Below are 14955 nucleotides of genomic sequence, written 5' to 3'. Positions count from 1 at the left end.
GTGACAGTCATACCGACGATAGTTGGATCTAGAACCAGTGGGTAATGGCCTGCATTTCCTACGCTAGTCCATTGGTCTTCTCTTGAAAACTGGATCGGATATTGTGACCAATTGAGATATCTTGGAGTAGCCGGTTCTGCTGCCATGATGGTTCGGAGAGCTAGCTTTTCTTGATGTTTGCTTCTGGAATCTGGAGCCCCGGCGAAGATCACTGCTACTGTTCACCTAGATTTTTGGAATCCCTGGTCTTCGTGGTTGTCTTCATCTTTTTTCTGATTGTCTTCTTTAGTGCTCCCCTTACTATCTTTTCTTGTGTATCGTTCATTGAAGGTGTAGCAATTTCCAATGGTGTGCTTTCCATTAGGTTGCAATGGGCAATGCATGTTTTTAATGTCGTCATATCTTCTAGGCTTGGAAAACTTCCTTGATTTGTCAGTTACCGCTACGGTGTTGTCTGGTCCACGTTTTCTCTCTTGGTGTCTGTTGTTTCGATGATTTTGCTTATCCGGGTTGTCTCGGTTGCTTTTTTCCAGGAACCTTTCTCGTGTCTTCTCCTCTGTAGTAATCATTTTTTCTACTGTGCGTCTGAATTCTTCATTGTTTCTCAGGTTCTCTTTGCAGAAGTCCTAAAATTGCCACCTAGCCATGATTTCGTGAGAGAAAGCTTCGATTACTTCTCGTTCGGTAATGTCATGTACTTGGGCACGTAATTCGCCAAATCGATGATAGTAATCTCTGAGACTTTCACCCCCTTTCTGCTTGAGTCCCTTTTATTTTGCGTGGGTGATTGGGTGCGTAATGATACCTGCAAAATTTTGACAAAAAACTCTTTGCATATCCTCCCAATTTCTGATTGATCCTGGGTTCAATTTGTCGAACCATTGGAGAGGCATGGTTTCTAGGGCCATGGGAAAAAATAGGGTCTTGATATCGTTGTCCCCCCCCCAGCGAGTTCAATCGATTGTGAGTAGATTCTGAGCCACTGCCTTGGTTCGGTCTTGCCATCATATTTAGAGTGGTTGGACGGCTTGAACTTGTTTGGTAATCTTACTGAAGCGAGTCTGCTTGCAAAACAGGGGAATCTATCATGTGTTCCGGCTTCTCTGTACTCTGATTCGGCACCTCCTTCCAACCAACTGTTATTTTGGTGAGAGTAGTTCTATGGGGCAGTCCGAATGGGTGCTTCGCTTCTGATCTGTCTTGGTTGTTCGGCTCGGTAGTTTTGACTGTGGTCCCTTCTACTTTCTCTGTTGTGACTTCCACGTGGTCCAAGTCTCTCGAATGCGGACTTCCTTTGATTTTGATCTTCCTTCCTATGAGATGTTGATCTGGCGGGTAGTCTTGAACGGGTTCTTCCATCGTGTCTTTAGAGCTGCTGTCCGGAGAAGTTCTCGGAGCTGTTCCTGTTGTTCATTGGGATGCGAGGTCGTTCCGAGTTCTTCAAGTGCTTCTCGGATCCTGTTGTAGGGTGTGTTCGCCGCACGTCTTTCTTCAACTTCTTGTTCTGATTTTCTTCTATTGTATTCAGCCAGATATGACTCATATCTGATCCAGGCTTCTTTACCCTGCCTAGCACGTCGTTGGCGTCCTTGTTTTAATTTGTTTCTTCTTTCTCTGGCTTGCCTCTGACTCTCGGTCTCACCATCGTAGCCCTGGGCAAAGGGTGATATGTTGGACTCAGATTCATCTGATGAGTGCTTCTGGGGGGATCAATGGTGATCGAGGATGGTGAACCATGAGTACTTCCCATGCGTGAACTGTTCTATTACTGGTGTTGGTTTCCATACTGTCGGAGTTGCTGATAACTTTGGTAGAAGCTTCAAGGTCGCAGATCGAGTCTCCTTCTTGGTAGGGTAGAATTACTGTTGTCGTCGTGCCGACCAGTCAGGTACTGCTATCCTCAGGAATAGAACCTGGCCAGTGGACAATGCAGTCCTGAGACGTTATGGTTAGCACGAGACCTTCCTGAGCTCCTTTTAGTGGCATTCTAAGCACCGGATCGAGGGATCCTTCGAGCCGTGCCTGATAGGACTTTGCCATGTTGTGGGGTCCGAACGGAAAAGGATCTGACTTCTTGAAGAGATTCTGAGTGTTCTCCGAGTTGTATTCTTGATATGCCGAGGCCGCGTTCTGGAGCCCCATCGGAAAAGAACTCAGGTCGGACTCCATCTCGGATGCGGAGCCTGAGTTCGAGTCGGATGCGCAAAGCCGTGAAACCTGAGTTGAATCGGACGTCACTAGCTGCGCGAATCTTCTGGTGATTTGATCTATCGTAGTCACCGAAATGGAAAGGCCTTCATGGTGAACCGAATCTTCGATAAGACGGCTTTGGAGCTTGCCATCGTCGCCTGCCTCACAGATCCATGAACCGAAGATGAAGGTTGATCCCGTCGAGAAGATCATGTTGTCGAGGTCCGTCGAGCTCTCGGATGCAAATTCGCCGAAAGCCCCTACCTGGCGCGCCAGCTGTCGATGTTTGACCACCGATAGCCTGCCACGGGGGTCCCTGGGGCAGTATGTTCGGGCTTCAGCGTATGCGGAACTCGACGGTGAACGCAAGAGACAGTCGATTTATCCTGGTTCGGGCCCTCGTCCGTGATCGAGTAATAGCCCTACGTCCAGTCGGCGTTAGCCTTGCGTTGGATTGATTGTGTGTTGTTGTGTTCTATCGTCCTCTCGTCTCTAGGAACCCCGCCCTCCTTTATATAGTCAGGAGATCAGAGTCTTAGTCGGTTTACAATGAGGGTTCCTAGTAGGATTACAGAATAATACTACTACTAGGATTACATGAGAAGAATACTAGTTGGACTAGATCTTTTCCCTTCCTGGCGGGGTATCCTGTGGGTCCCGCGTCGACAGACACTTAGATAGTTGGCTTGTTTAGGAAACGCCGACACTTATTTTGTCTAAAAACATTTGCCGACAGTTTGATTGTCCTAAGAGAAATGCCGACAGTTAACCTGTAGCCATACAACATCATTGCCGACAGTTTACATGACTTTAAAAAGGTTGTACAATTACCAACATATAGTGTGTTGTCAAAACCAATCATTTACCAATAGATAAGTGTAGGCAAATGTGTGTCGTGGTGCAGTGACTTTCCGGTCTTTGAAAATTGCTGTTGAGTTTGCTGTATGCACCGGCAGAAGGTAGACCTAGGTAACAAAAAGGCTAGGAGACGGATCCATTCTCGTTGTCTCTAGCAATTATGGTAGCTAACATGTCCGCCACTACATTAAACAGTATCAGAGACCGGGAATCAAGTTACCGTAGATCTTTTTTTTTTTGAAAGTATGGTCCAACACTCCAACCTGATCGTGTTTTCTTTATTTTGAAATTGACCAACCTGATCATTTACTTTAATACCAATGTTACACCCTGGAACAAATATCTGAATCAAGAACTGCAAGTTGGTTAGCTTACTGTCTTATTGGCATTAGTGAATATATATGCGGCAGTACTACTAGCTAAGCAAATGAAAAAGTGAATGATGTACTGAAGTAGCTAGCTAGAGCCTAGAGGGAGCTTCATTCGCAAGCTTAAACCAGCGCCGGACTTCCCAGCAGAAAATCACGGAGGACAAAGTCTGGAATGTGGATCATGGCGGACACAAAGAATCATGCGACTTTAACCTGTCATTTTCATTAAAAACAATTAAAGCAGCTGTTGCATGCACAGCGAGTGATCATCATGCATCCCTCTATCGTCCTCTATAAATATGACCTATCCCATCATCCTCAATCCATCTCAACTGTCAAGTACTCCTAATTAACTGTCAAGATAAGCTATAGCAGCTAGGTTGGACGACCGGCCAGCATGGCTTCGTCGCACGGTTCCTCCACCACCCTCGAGCTGGTCGTCCTCGCCGCCGTGGTGTGGGCGCTGCTGCTGGCACCGCCATCCTCCGGCGCGGAGCCGCCGCTGTCAAGCAGCTACGAGGACGACAAGGTGCACGACTTCCTCCGGGTGCTGGACCGCGCCGTGGCGTACCGGAGGGAGTGCTTCGGCGAGTGCGCTAAGGGCTGTTACTGCTCCGACAACCCCTACAGCTGCCTGCGGGAGTGCATGCCCACCCCGCCCACCCGCCGCTGCGGCGCCACCTACGATGTTGTCCGAGGCGTCTTCTCGTCGTCGGCGACGTTTGCCGCTGGTTCCGTCGAGGGCTCCTCTACTGGCGCGACATGAGAAAGAGAGGTCGTTTGATTCGATCTCCGTAATTGAACAAGGTGTTGTGCACTTGTGCTCCACCTTCAATCACTGCTGCTTCCTATCTTCCATGTGTGCATGCATCTCAACGACTTGAGACGTCACTACTGGCACTACCAGAAACCTCTAATTTGCCGAGTGTTTTTATGTTTGCCGAGTGCATTCCCTCGGGCACTCGACAAAAAGCTCTTTGCCGAGTGTTTCGCGAAAAACACTCGGCAAACAAAGGGTTTGCCGAGTGTTTTCTTTTTTGCACTCGGCAACATTTTTTTTCTGAAAAAGAAGAAGAAAAAAAATGAAAAAAACTTTGCCGAGTGCCCCCGATTTAGGACACTCGGCAAACAAAAATATCTACATAACCGCCCTAGTGCCCCACCCCTCCTTCTCCTTCCGCAACCCGGCCCCCAGCGCCCCTCCCCTCCCTGCCGCCACCGGCGCCCCTCCCCTCCCTCCCTCTCCCGGGCCGCCGCCCCTCCCCTTCTTCTCCCCTTCTTCCCTGGCGCCGCCCCTCCCCGGCCTTCTTCTTCCCCGGTGCCGCCCCTCCCCGGCCTTCTTCTTCCTCGGCGCCGCCCCTCCCCGGCCTTCTTCCCCGGCGCCGCTCATCCCTCTCCCGGATCCGGCCGGTGGAGGCCGGTGCCAGCCGGATCTGGGCTCTGGTGGTGGCGTGCGGTGGGCGGCGTGCGGCGTGGCGGCGGGCTTCGTGGTGCTGGCGTGGTGGTGGTGGTGGTGGTGCGTGGGTGTGCTGGTGGCGGCGTGGTGGCCCGGCACAGAAGGCCAAGGCGAGCGACGGTGGGGCGGTGGGGGCCGTGATGCTGCCCTCGATGATGCTGCAGGGGGGCCGCTGTGCTGTCGCAAGGCGGCGGCGCGGCACGAAGCCCTGGTTGATGGAAGCGCGGCGTGCGACCCAGGTACCCCAGGCAGTGTGCAGTGGTGCGGCCAGGCCAAGGGCATGGCGGCTATCCGGTACCGCGCGGCCCTAGTGCTCCAAGCGTCAGCGAGATCTGACGAGGTGGCACGGGCGGATCTGACGAGGTGGCTCGGTGCAGAACGGATCCAGGTAAGTATTGTCGTCCTATAGATCTAGAATCTGATGCATTTTGGTCTTTTTTAGCTCATAGTGTTTATCGCAGTCCGACATACTTTTCAATTTTCTAAGGCTGTGAGATCCCATTATCAGAGCTGAACCAAACAGCTTCGTTCACAAGAGCGATTCAATATATCAATTATTTTCCTTTGTGCAGTTTACAATGGTGTGGGAGAACCTGAAGGGGTAGTATCCAGCGTTCCAGGTTCCAACGCCTCAGGGATTGTTGTTGCATCGTTGCCTGATCGAAGTGGAATTGCCATGCCGCATGAGGCTGGAGGTGAGAGCCATTAAATTTTACTAGGGTGCACTTGCAGTCAAGTGATGATAACATTTTAAAAATACACAAGATTTTAGGTTGTATCTTGTTTAGACATGGATTGAACGTCAAATGCAGCCTGCAGCCAATTTGTTGTTAAGCCACACCACAAGTTTGTTTCTAATTGGTTGTGGGCTGAAGCTAATCTGCACACTGGATAGTACTAGCCCTTCTTTGTTGCTAATTTGTTTTAGGTGTGGTTCCATTTTCGAATTGAACTAGGTTGCTGAAAACTGAGCACTGAATTCTTTATCTCTGTTCTAATTATTAAGCTGGCAGCAGGATCAAAAAGTTTAGTTTATATTTGATGGTCATGTGCCTAGTGCAGCTGAACCGATAAAATTGCTGGTGGTCTGAAATTAACACCCCTTTAGTCCTGTGTTTTGACTAAGGCAATGGTCTTGATCAGTCCTTAGGACTGATAGCTACGGCCAATGGATATGACTGCTATTTTTTTTTGCTTTATAAGCATGGAGTATTAGCTTTGTGATTGAGTTTGCCATGTGATTCAGCCTATCAGGCCTCTTGTCTCTGGCAACGCACCAAGAGATTGGAGCCAGTGGTGGCTCTGAGGCTCTCCATGACCAGCTGATGCCGCTGTTGGTCTAGGGGAAGTGGATGGATATTTTGGCCATGAAGCTTCTGTGAGTTATGTTTCTTTGCTCATTTACCCTACTGGTAATTTACTACTGAGAGGCATGGTAATGTTGAAACTAATATGTATATCAGTATATGCTTTATTATCCCTACTGGTAAAGAATGCATGATTAACAATTTAATTTAATATACTTTCGAAGCATTGTTATTGATGAATTGTATGACCCTTTTGCATTCCTCGTTACCTTTATTAGCCTAGCTTCCATGGTTCCTTTCTTTGAACCACTGAGAACTGAGATTAAATTGTGGATTACTCTTTCTTCTTTCTTCTGTCCTGATCCCTAAACATTATACTAAAAAAACCCATAGGTGCAAAATAATCGTTGCTGTATGAAACTTGGGGCTGTACACTTGCACTGACAATGAGTCGTGGTAATGTTGTTTGGGCCCTTGTTGGAACCAGTATGGTCCCTCATGTGTAGTTAGTATTCCATGCTTTCATTCTTTGTTTATTCTATATAAGCATTATTCTGCATGCTGCATGCGGATAAGCATGGTTTAATCTCTCTAGAGTTATTCGAGTTTCTTCATGGTTCCTGTCTATATCAACCATTCTATTTTTGCACAGTATATTTTGGCAATTAGTTTCTCAGAAGTTGAAGGACTTGTCAAATCCTAATTTGCTGAAGCAGAAATATAGCATGATGGAAGTTGTACGTAAAGGGTAGTCATGCTCTTTCTAAGAATCTTTGAGAAAGGAGATGACCCTGGAATTAAACATGATCAACCCCAAACTTATTTCTGAACTATTATTCATAAGCTAACCTTATTTTTATTTATACACGTCACATAGATAACTGATGTGGTTTCGATATTACTGTTTTATTTTGGTGCTGGACTAGTCGACATGGAACTTACTTAGCAATTACGACCTGTAGGGTTTTGTTATGCCTATTTTACTGATTATTATGACTTTCTGAATTATTGGTGCACTGCATGTTCCTATATATCATAGTTTACTGTGTCATTGATAAAATTATGTAGATTGGAGTTAGTTTCAAAACAGATACTGGCTCCAAATTTTACATGCTCTGATTCTAGCTAGACTGAAGACGCCTAATGAGCTCCTTTTTTACATATATACAGATACTAGCAAAAATAGGATTTAGATAGTCGGTGGCTCTAATAAGAACTTAGGTGGTGGCTCTAATAAGAAATTAGATGTTGTTTGGTTCCACACAGGGACAAAGGTAACACTCCTTAGAGCTCTTCTGATCTGTGAATGCAACTGTGCTTATCTGAATGCAACTTGGTTTTGGCGCCTATCGATTCTTACTGGTATATGCAGCTTCTTGTTCAGACTCAAATTTTCTGGAAGGGCAAAAAGCATAGCAGTCGCAGTCTAAACTGTGTAGTCATCTTTATTTGTATCGTTTACCTATATACAGGTCCCAGGAAATTGTCCTATTTTTTTTAGGAAAAGTAAATAAAAGAATAACTATTGGAGTTGGCCGTGCACTGGTTAGCTGCTGCAAAGTCGAAGTTCACAGTGAATTTGAATGATATAGTTAGTTATCAGTGTGTAAACATGTGGTTACTTCTATCCCTAAGGGTGAGACAACAAACTATGTTCACATTTCTTCCTTCTTGCAGCAGTGAAGAAGCTAGTTTCATGAAGAATGGAGTAGAAGACATATTTTGGTAGCATAGTTTTTGAATTTTTTCTGGATGTTGATTCTTCTGAACTTATACCTGTCATTAGTCTCTTAAATTTGTCATCTTTATTTCTATGTCCATGTGGTTATTATGAGAATTATGTTGCCAGGAGCATGATGTGCATGCAAATATGGTGTACTAAGAGTGTTTTGTATGGCAGCTATTAAACTGAAATATGCTGAGAAAAAAATTATTATTTTTTCTTTGGAAAATAGGTTTGCCGAGTGTAATTCCCAAAAACACTCGACAAACAATAATCCTTTGCCGAGTGTATTTTGGAAAAACACTCGGCAAACCACTTTTTTTTGCCGAGTGTTAAATTTGACACTCGGCAAACTATTTACCGAGTGCGCGATAAAAAACGCTCGGCAAATAGCTGTTTGCCGACACTGTAGATGTCGTGTGTTACACTCGGCAAAGCCTTTGCCGAGTGTTTTTTGTCTTTGCCGAGTGCCTGTGGCACACGGCAAAGTCACTGTTTTCGGTAGTGTGGAAACTCGAATACTTATGTGGGTGATGAATTTTTCTGTGTGTTTTTTTCAGTACGCACAGGAAAATGCCAATTATTTTGTGGGTTTCAAAATATCCCAACAGAAAAATACAAAAATCCATAGAATAATTGTATAATTTTTCTGTGCGTGACAATACACACAGAAAAAATATACACTCACAGAGAAATGTCAATTTTTCTGTCGGTTTTTATAGAACTCACAGAAAAATACTATGCACGCACAAGAAAATTACAATTATTCTGTGGGTTTCTATAAAACGCACAGAAAAAAGTAAACACACACAGAAAAATTGAACAAGCACTCTCATACTAAATTTATATGAACAAGCGTAGTTTTTCTTTTAAATCTCTCTCTAAAACTTGTAACTAGTCTTTCACCCTCGTACTAACTTAAAATTTGACGATTTTTTCCTAAAATTTTCTAAAATCATGCTCTATCAATTTATTGTGTTCTTACAGCTATTATTTTGGTCATTTTTTCATGTGACTTTATTTTATCAATTCAAAATTTGAATTTCCAAAAATGACAACTTCAAACAACATTTTGAAACAGTAAATGATTTCAGCTGAAAAAGTCATGAACATAAAAGTTGTTGAACTCTTCAAGATATATAATTTTTATTTTGGTCATTGCTCCATCGAACAAAGTGGTAGTAACATTATTCACAAATTGATATATCTCTCATATAGTTTTATAAAATATGTGAGAGATTCATGGATTTGTGAACAATGTATACAACCATTTTGTCAGATGAAAAAATGACCAAACTAAAAGTTTTAGACCTTGATGAATTGTACAACGTTGTTGGTGATGAAATTTTCAGCTGAAATCATTTGCTATTTTAAAATCTTCTTTGAAGTTGTTATTTTTAAAAATTCAAAATTTGCATTTTTCAAATGAAGTTCGATGGAGAAATGACCGAAATAAAAGTTGTAGTTGTCGATGAGTTCTACAACTTTGTTTTTGATATTTTTTCCATTCGAACTCATTGTTCGAAGTTCCCTTATTTAAAAATTTAAATTTTGAATTTTTTAAACAAAGTCAGGTGGAGAAATGACCAATATAAAAGTTGTAGATCTCGATGAGTTTTATAACTTTGTTGTTGGTGACTTTTCCATCAGCATCACGGATCTGGCCGTCAGCGCCACAGATCCCGCGGTGAACGGGCGACGCGGCAACATGGCCGACAGCAACGGTGGCTGAGGCAGAGCTGATCCGGACATGGGCGTCGCGGATCCAGCCGTCAGCGCCGTGGATCCGCCCGCCGATGGTGTGCACACGTGCGTGGGCGGCCTGAAGATGGCACGATGATTTGAGCTGCCCCCTCCCTCACGCGCGGGCTGGCCTGGCCTCAACCGGGTGGGACCTGCCCTAGCTATGCGCCAGGCCACCGCTGCCAGGCCCGTGGTCAAGCGCCGCCGATTCCAAGCCCTAGGCCGTGCGTTGTGCGTGCCGTGCTGGCTGGCCGAGAAGACAGTCGCGCTGCCCTTTCTACTCCGTGAGAGGACCAAGGTCAGAATCCCGTATTGCGTTCTATGCGATAACTGGTGTAGCTCAGTCTGTATAAATATTCAACCACTACTATGCGACACTTGGTTACATTAGATTGGTTTCATTAGACTCTGCATATCAGTCTGCGTGATTACTCAAAGAAGAATAACATGTACACTTTTGTCTTTGTCTTCGTGTGTTTACTCAAAGAAACTATATTTGTAGATGCGTGTGTTTGCTCAATTAGAAGTAATAGTTGCAGGCTCACCTGTGCTTTCGTGTGTGACCAGTTTGATATTCCTATTAACTGGATGCTGTAAATATAGTCACAATGTTCGAGCACGGGTAGCTTCCTAATGATGTTGACTATAATTGGTTATTTAGCTTGAATGATGTGCGTGTACTAATGAGTTCATAGTATTATAATTTTACATGGTTTACTGTTATATCATTTTTTGTTTTATTGTGATATCTTGCAACTGACATGAAAATCACTTAATATTTAGTATCGAATGCGAGCCTATGCTCTGCTGTATTCATCCTTTAGCGAGAGTCCAAATCTAGAGCTTTTTCTGGGTTGTGCTGGTAGCCAAGGCTCTGCAATCTTTGTCCCGAGCTGCTGATTATGCATTATTTAGTTTATAGTCTTATGAATGCAGATAGCATCTTTGCACGATGGTAGAAAAAATATTTATGATCGATAAACATTCTATGTGTTTGTCTATGTAGCCACGAGTCCATTTTTTTCTTTCTACCTTAATGATGAGTAGGAATTTAGGAAAGGTTTGCAGCTTGACATCTGGAAGTTAGCTGCCAAGTTACTACCGGGAATAAAGTTGTGCTTACTACCTGATATATGCTAAGTTGATATTATCTTGCTTACTGTGCTTTATTTGCAGGTTGATAGGAGCAGCAATGAAAGAGCTAAGAGCTGCTCATTTTCAATGATAGCAATATCGATCTAGTTATCAGCATACTAGAACATTTGGACATCATCTACATGTAGCCTGGATGCTATGAATGAATGTGCTGAACACTTGGAATCCATCTTTATATGTATGCTATTTATTATGTGGTGATCAAATTACTGTATGGACAGTCCATATTTTAATATGGATGTTGCTACTGTTTTCAAATAATTATTGTATCTAATTTGCTGCACGGGTAAATGTATTTATTCTGTAGGTGGTCTGTTAACACCCTTGGCCTATCCCCATAGAATAATTTTTTTTTCCTGTGGGTGCACCTGTTTTTTCTGACGGGCCAACACTAACAGTAAAATGATTTTTCTGTCAGTTTTTCCTTTTTTCTGTGAGGATTAACGCACAGAAAATTGATTTTTAATCTTGGCGAAACTAATTTTTCTGTGCGTGTGCGACCCACAGAAAATTGTTTCTGACGGCGAACACATAGAAAAATTGAATTTTTCTGTCATTATATTTCAGTGTGTAAAAATATTTTTCTGACGATATTCGTATTTTTCTGTGTGTTTTTGCACACAGAAGAATTCGAGTTTCCAGTAGTGAGTGTGACTTGCCCATCTCATATGCATGCTACATAAATGTGTTGTATGTTGTTTGGTGTATTCGCATGAGTGTACTGTGTGTCCACCACCTATATATACAACTAACCAATTGAACAATTGTATGCCACCTTTGAATAAACAGTTAAGTCCATATTTTATATTTATTCAGCTTCAAAGGCAAGAATGAATACACAAATGCATTTGATGGCCATCTCCAATTTTTTTCAGAAACCGTGCACTCACAACTGCAGACGCCCTCTTTGCCGAGTGCTGGGGGCACTCGGCAAAGCCAGCCAAGCACTCGGCAAAGGCTTTGCCGAGTGCCGCACTCGGCAAAGGTCTCTCGGCAAAGATTTTATCGGCAAAAATTTCTTTGCCGAGTGCCAAAAATCGACACTCGGCAAAGCCTTTGCCGAGTGCCCGACACTCGGCAAAGTTGGAACCGAAAAAACCCGAAAAATGGGAATTTTTACCCAAAAAAAATGGAAAATTTGTTTTAATTGGTGGAGGCCCCCACCAGTCAGCGCCCATCCATCTCCGGCTTTTTTCGCGTCAATTTCACGGCTACGCGGCCGACGGGATTCGAACCCAAGACCTCCCGCTGCGCACAAACCTCCTCTACCACTACACCACACTGTCACTTGTGTGTAGATTCCGTTTTAGTTCCTAATATATTATACTAAACCGAGTGTAAATTGTTTGTTTGAGGCCCTAAACGAATTCAAATAAAAAAGTTGTGAACTATAAAGTTTCATAACTTTTCGAGATCTACACTTTTAGTTTAGGAAGTTTTTCCATTCGAGGTCGTTTACAAAATTTGAATTTTAAAATTTGGAAATTCAAACGCAGTTTTGCATGACAAGATGTTTTCAAATCAAAAAGTTGCCAACTACAATGTTTCATAACTTTTGGAGATCTACAATTTTTATTTAGGAAGTTTTTCCATCCGAGGTCTTTTCAAAAATTCAAATTTTAAAATTTTCAAATTCAAACGTCGTTTTTGCATGACAAAATGATTTCAAATCAACATGTTGCCAACTACAAAATTTCATAACTTCTCAAGATCTACAAAGTTTATTTTGGTCATTTGTTCATCCGACATAGTGGTAGTAACATTGTTCACAAATCATATATATCTCTCTTCTACTTTCATGAAACTAACGAGACATATATATTTTATGAACAATGTTATTGTCGCTTTGTCAAATGAAGAAATGACCAAAATAAACTTTGTAGATCTTAAGAAGTTATACAACTTTGTAGTTGAAAAGTTTTTCATTTGAATTCATTTAGGGCCTCAAAAATTGATTCGAAAAACTGATTTGCCGAGGGCCAAAAAAATGCACACGGCAAAATGCCTCTTTGCCGAGTGCCAAAACATAGGCACTCGGCAAAATACGGCTTTGCCGAGTGCCAGAAAAAAGGCACTTGGCAAACTTAGAGTAAATTGCTTGTTTGAGGCCCTAAATGAATTCAAATCAAAAAGTGGTCAACTACAAAGTTTCATAACTTTTTGAGATCTACAATTTTCATTTAGTAAGTTTTTCCATCCGAGGTCGTTTGAAAATTTTGAATTTTAAATTTTAAAGATTCAAACGTAGTTTTGCATGATAAGATGATTTCAAATCAAAAAGTTGTCAACTACATAGTTTCATAACTTTTGGAGATCTACAATTTTCATTTAGGAAGTTTTTCCATCCGAGGTCGTTTGAAAAATTCAAATTTTAAAATTTTCAAATTCAAACGTCGTTTTTGCATGACAAGATGATTTCAAATCAAAATGTTGCCAACTACAAAATTTCATAACTTATCAAGATCTACAAAGTTTATTTTGGTCATTTGTTCATCCGACATAGTGGTAGTAACATTGTTCACAAATCTTATATATCTGTCTTCTACTTTCATGAAACTAATATGAGAGATGTAGATTTTATGAACAACGTTATTGTCGTTTTGTCAAATGAAGAAATGACCAAAATAAACTTTGTAGATCTTGAGAAGTTATACAACTTTGTAGTTGAAAAGTTTTTCATTTGAATTCATTTAGGGCCTCAAAAATTGCTTCGAAAAACTGATTTGCCGAGGGCAAAAAAAAAAATGCACACGGCAAAAAGCCTGTTTGCCGAGTGCCAAAACAAAGGCACTCGGCAAAATACATCTTTGCCGACTGCCAGAAAAAAACACTCGGCAAAGACGTATTTTGCCGTGTGCCAAAAAATAGCACTCGGCAAAATACATCTTTGCCGAGTGCCAGAAAAAAACACTCGGCAAAGACGTATTTTGCCGTGTGTTTTTGTTTGCCGAGTGTATTTTATTTGGCACTCGGCAAATACGGTCTTTGCCGAGTGCCCGATAAAATACACTCGGCAAAGACTCCGGCACTCGGCAAATCGCCGGTTTCCCGTAGTGACTTAGGAAACTACCTGTAACTAGGATTGGAGCATTGTACCTAATGAACCGCTGGAAATATATTTTCTGGGGTTCTTCACTTAAGAAAACCGACCCTAGAGTACCAACACTTCCAAGGAGGTTCTTTTAATAGTACCACCCGAAAAATATAAAACCGTCTAACTTAGTCAACTGCTCTAGAAGGATTAAGTCTATGTTTAGCCCCTCAACTATATTGGTTTTGCCCAATTTTAACCCTCAACTATAAAACCATTTAATTTTGGCACATCAGCTATCAAAACCGTTTAATTTTGACGTGGTAGCAGACAGAGATGAAGCAGGTGATGGTGCTGAATCACTAATGGCTGATTGGCGGCTGCATTCCAAGTGATGTACGTGATCCCTAGCCCTATGCTGATGGTGATTAGGGAGTGATTAGTTGGGCTGAAAAAAACTGTGTGCTTCTGGACCTACTAGAACAAGGAAACCGTCGTGTAGCGGTGTCTAAACCTCTTATCTATCCCAAACCGTGGCAATTGCAGCACCCCATCAAGAAAAAGTTGGGTCCCAAGTGTTCCTTTTCCTCTTCTTTTTGAAAACTGACAACTGAATCTTGTCATCCATAAACGAGAGTTTGACACCATTGTGATAACATAACTGGACCTCTTGGAAAGTTGGCTCCCAAGTGTTCCTTTTCCTGTTCTTTTTGAAAACTTACAACTGAATCTTGTCATCCACAAACGAGAGTTTGACACCATTGTGATAACATAACTGCACCTCTTGGATGCATGTTTGGCGTCGTTGGCACCATTCTTGTCCCACAGGGCAAATCACTAGAACTGCTTTCACGGCTACTAACTTTTCACAGCTAAGGACAACTATCTAGAATGCACCTTCTTTTTAGCAGGAGTATTCGCGATCATTTTAGAGCTACCTCTGTAACATATGAAGCAGTTCTTATTGCAATAAGTGCAGTTTGTTCGTCTCCAATGTCGCATGGAATTTTCATAGTGCTCATATTGGGCAAGCAATCTTTACATACGAGGTGCAGCTGAAGGGGTATTTAAGCATTCCCATGAGTGAAGCACGTAAAATTCATTTCATAATTCAAGAATGG

At 42.6% G+C, this 14955-nt stretch overlaps 1 long non-coding RNA gene across 1 annotated transcript; it reads left to right on the top strand.

Moving 5' to 3' along the window:
* The first annotated feature begins 5145 nt into the window (after nt 1–5145).
* Nucleotides 5146–6274, top strand: LOC136481607 (uncharacterized). The gene is made up of 3 exons (XR_010764792.1): nt 5146–5263; nt 5448–5570; nt 6122–6274. It is a non-coding gene; the product is annotated as an uncharacterized lncRNA (long non-coding RNA).
* The last annotated feature ends 8681 nt before the right edge of the window (nt 6275–14955 follow it).

This window comes from Miscanthus floridulus, chromosome 9, assembly GCF_019320115.1.
Source record: "Miscanthus floridulus cultivar M001 chromosome 9, ASM1932011v1, whole genome shotgun sequence".
Lineage (NCBI taxonomy): Eukaryota > Viridiplantae > Streptophyta > Magnoliopsida > Poales > Poaceae > Miscanthus > Miscanthus floridulus.
This window is presented reverse-complemented; position numbering and strand designations above follow the sequence as displayed.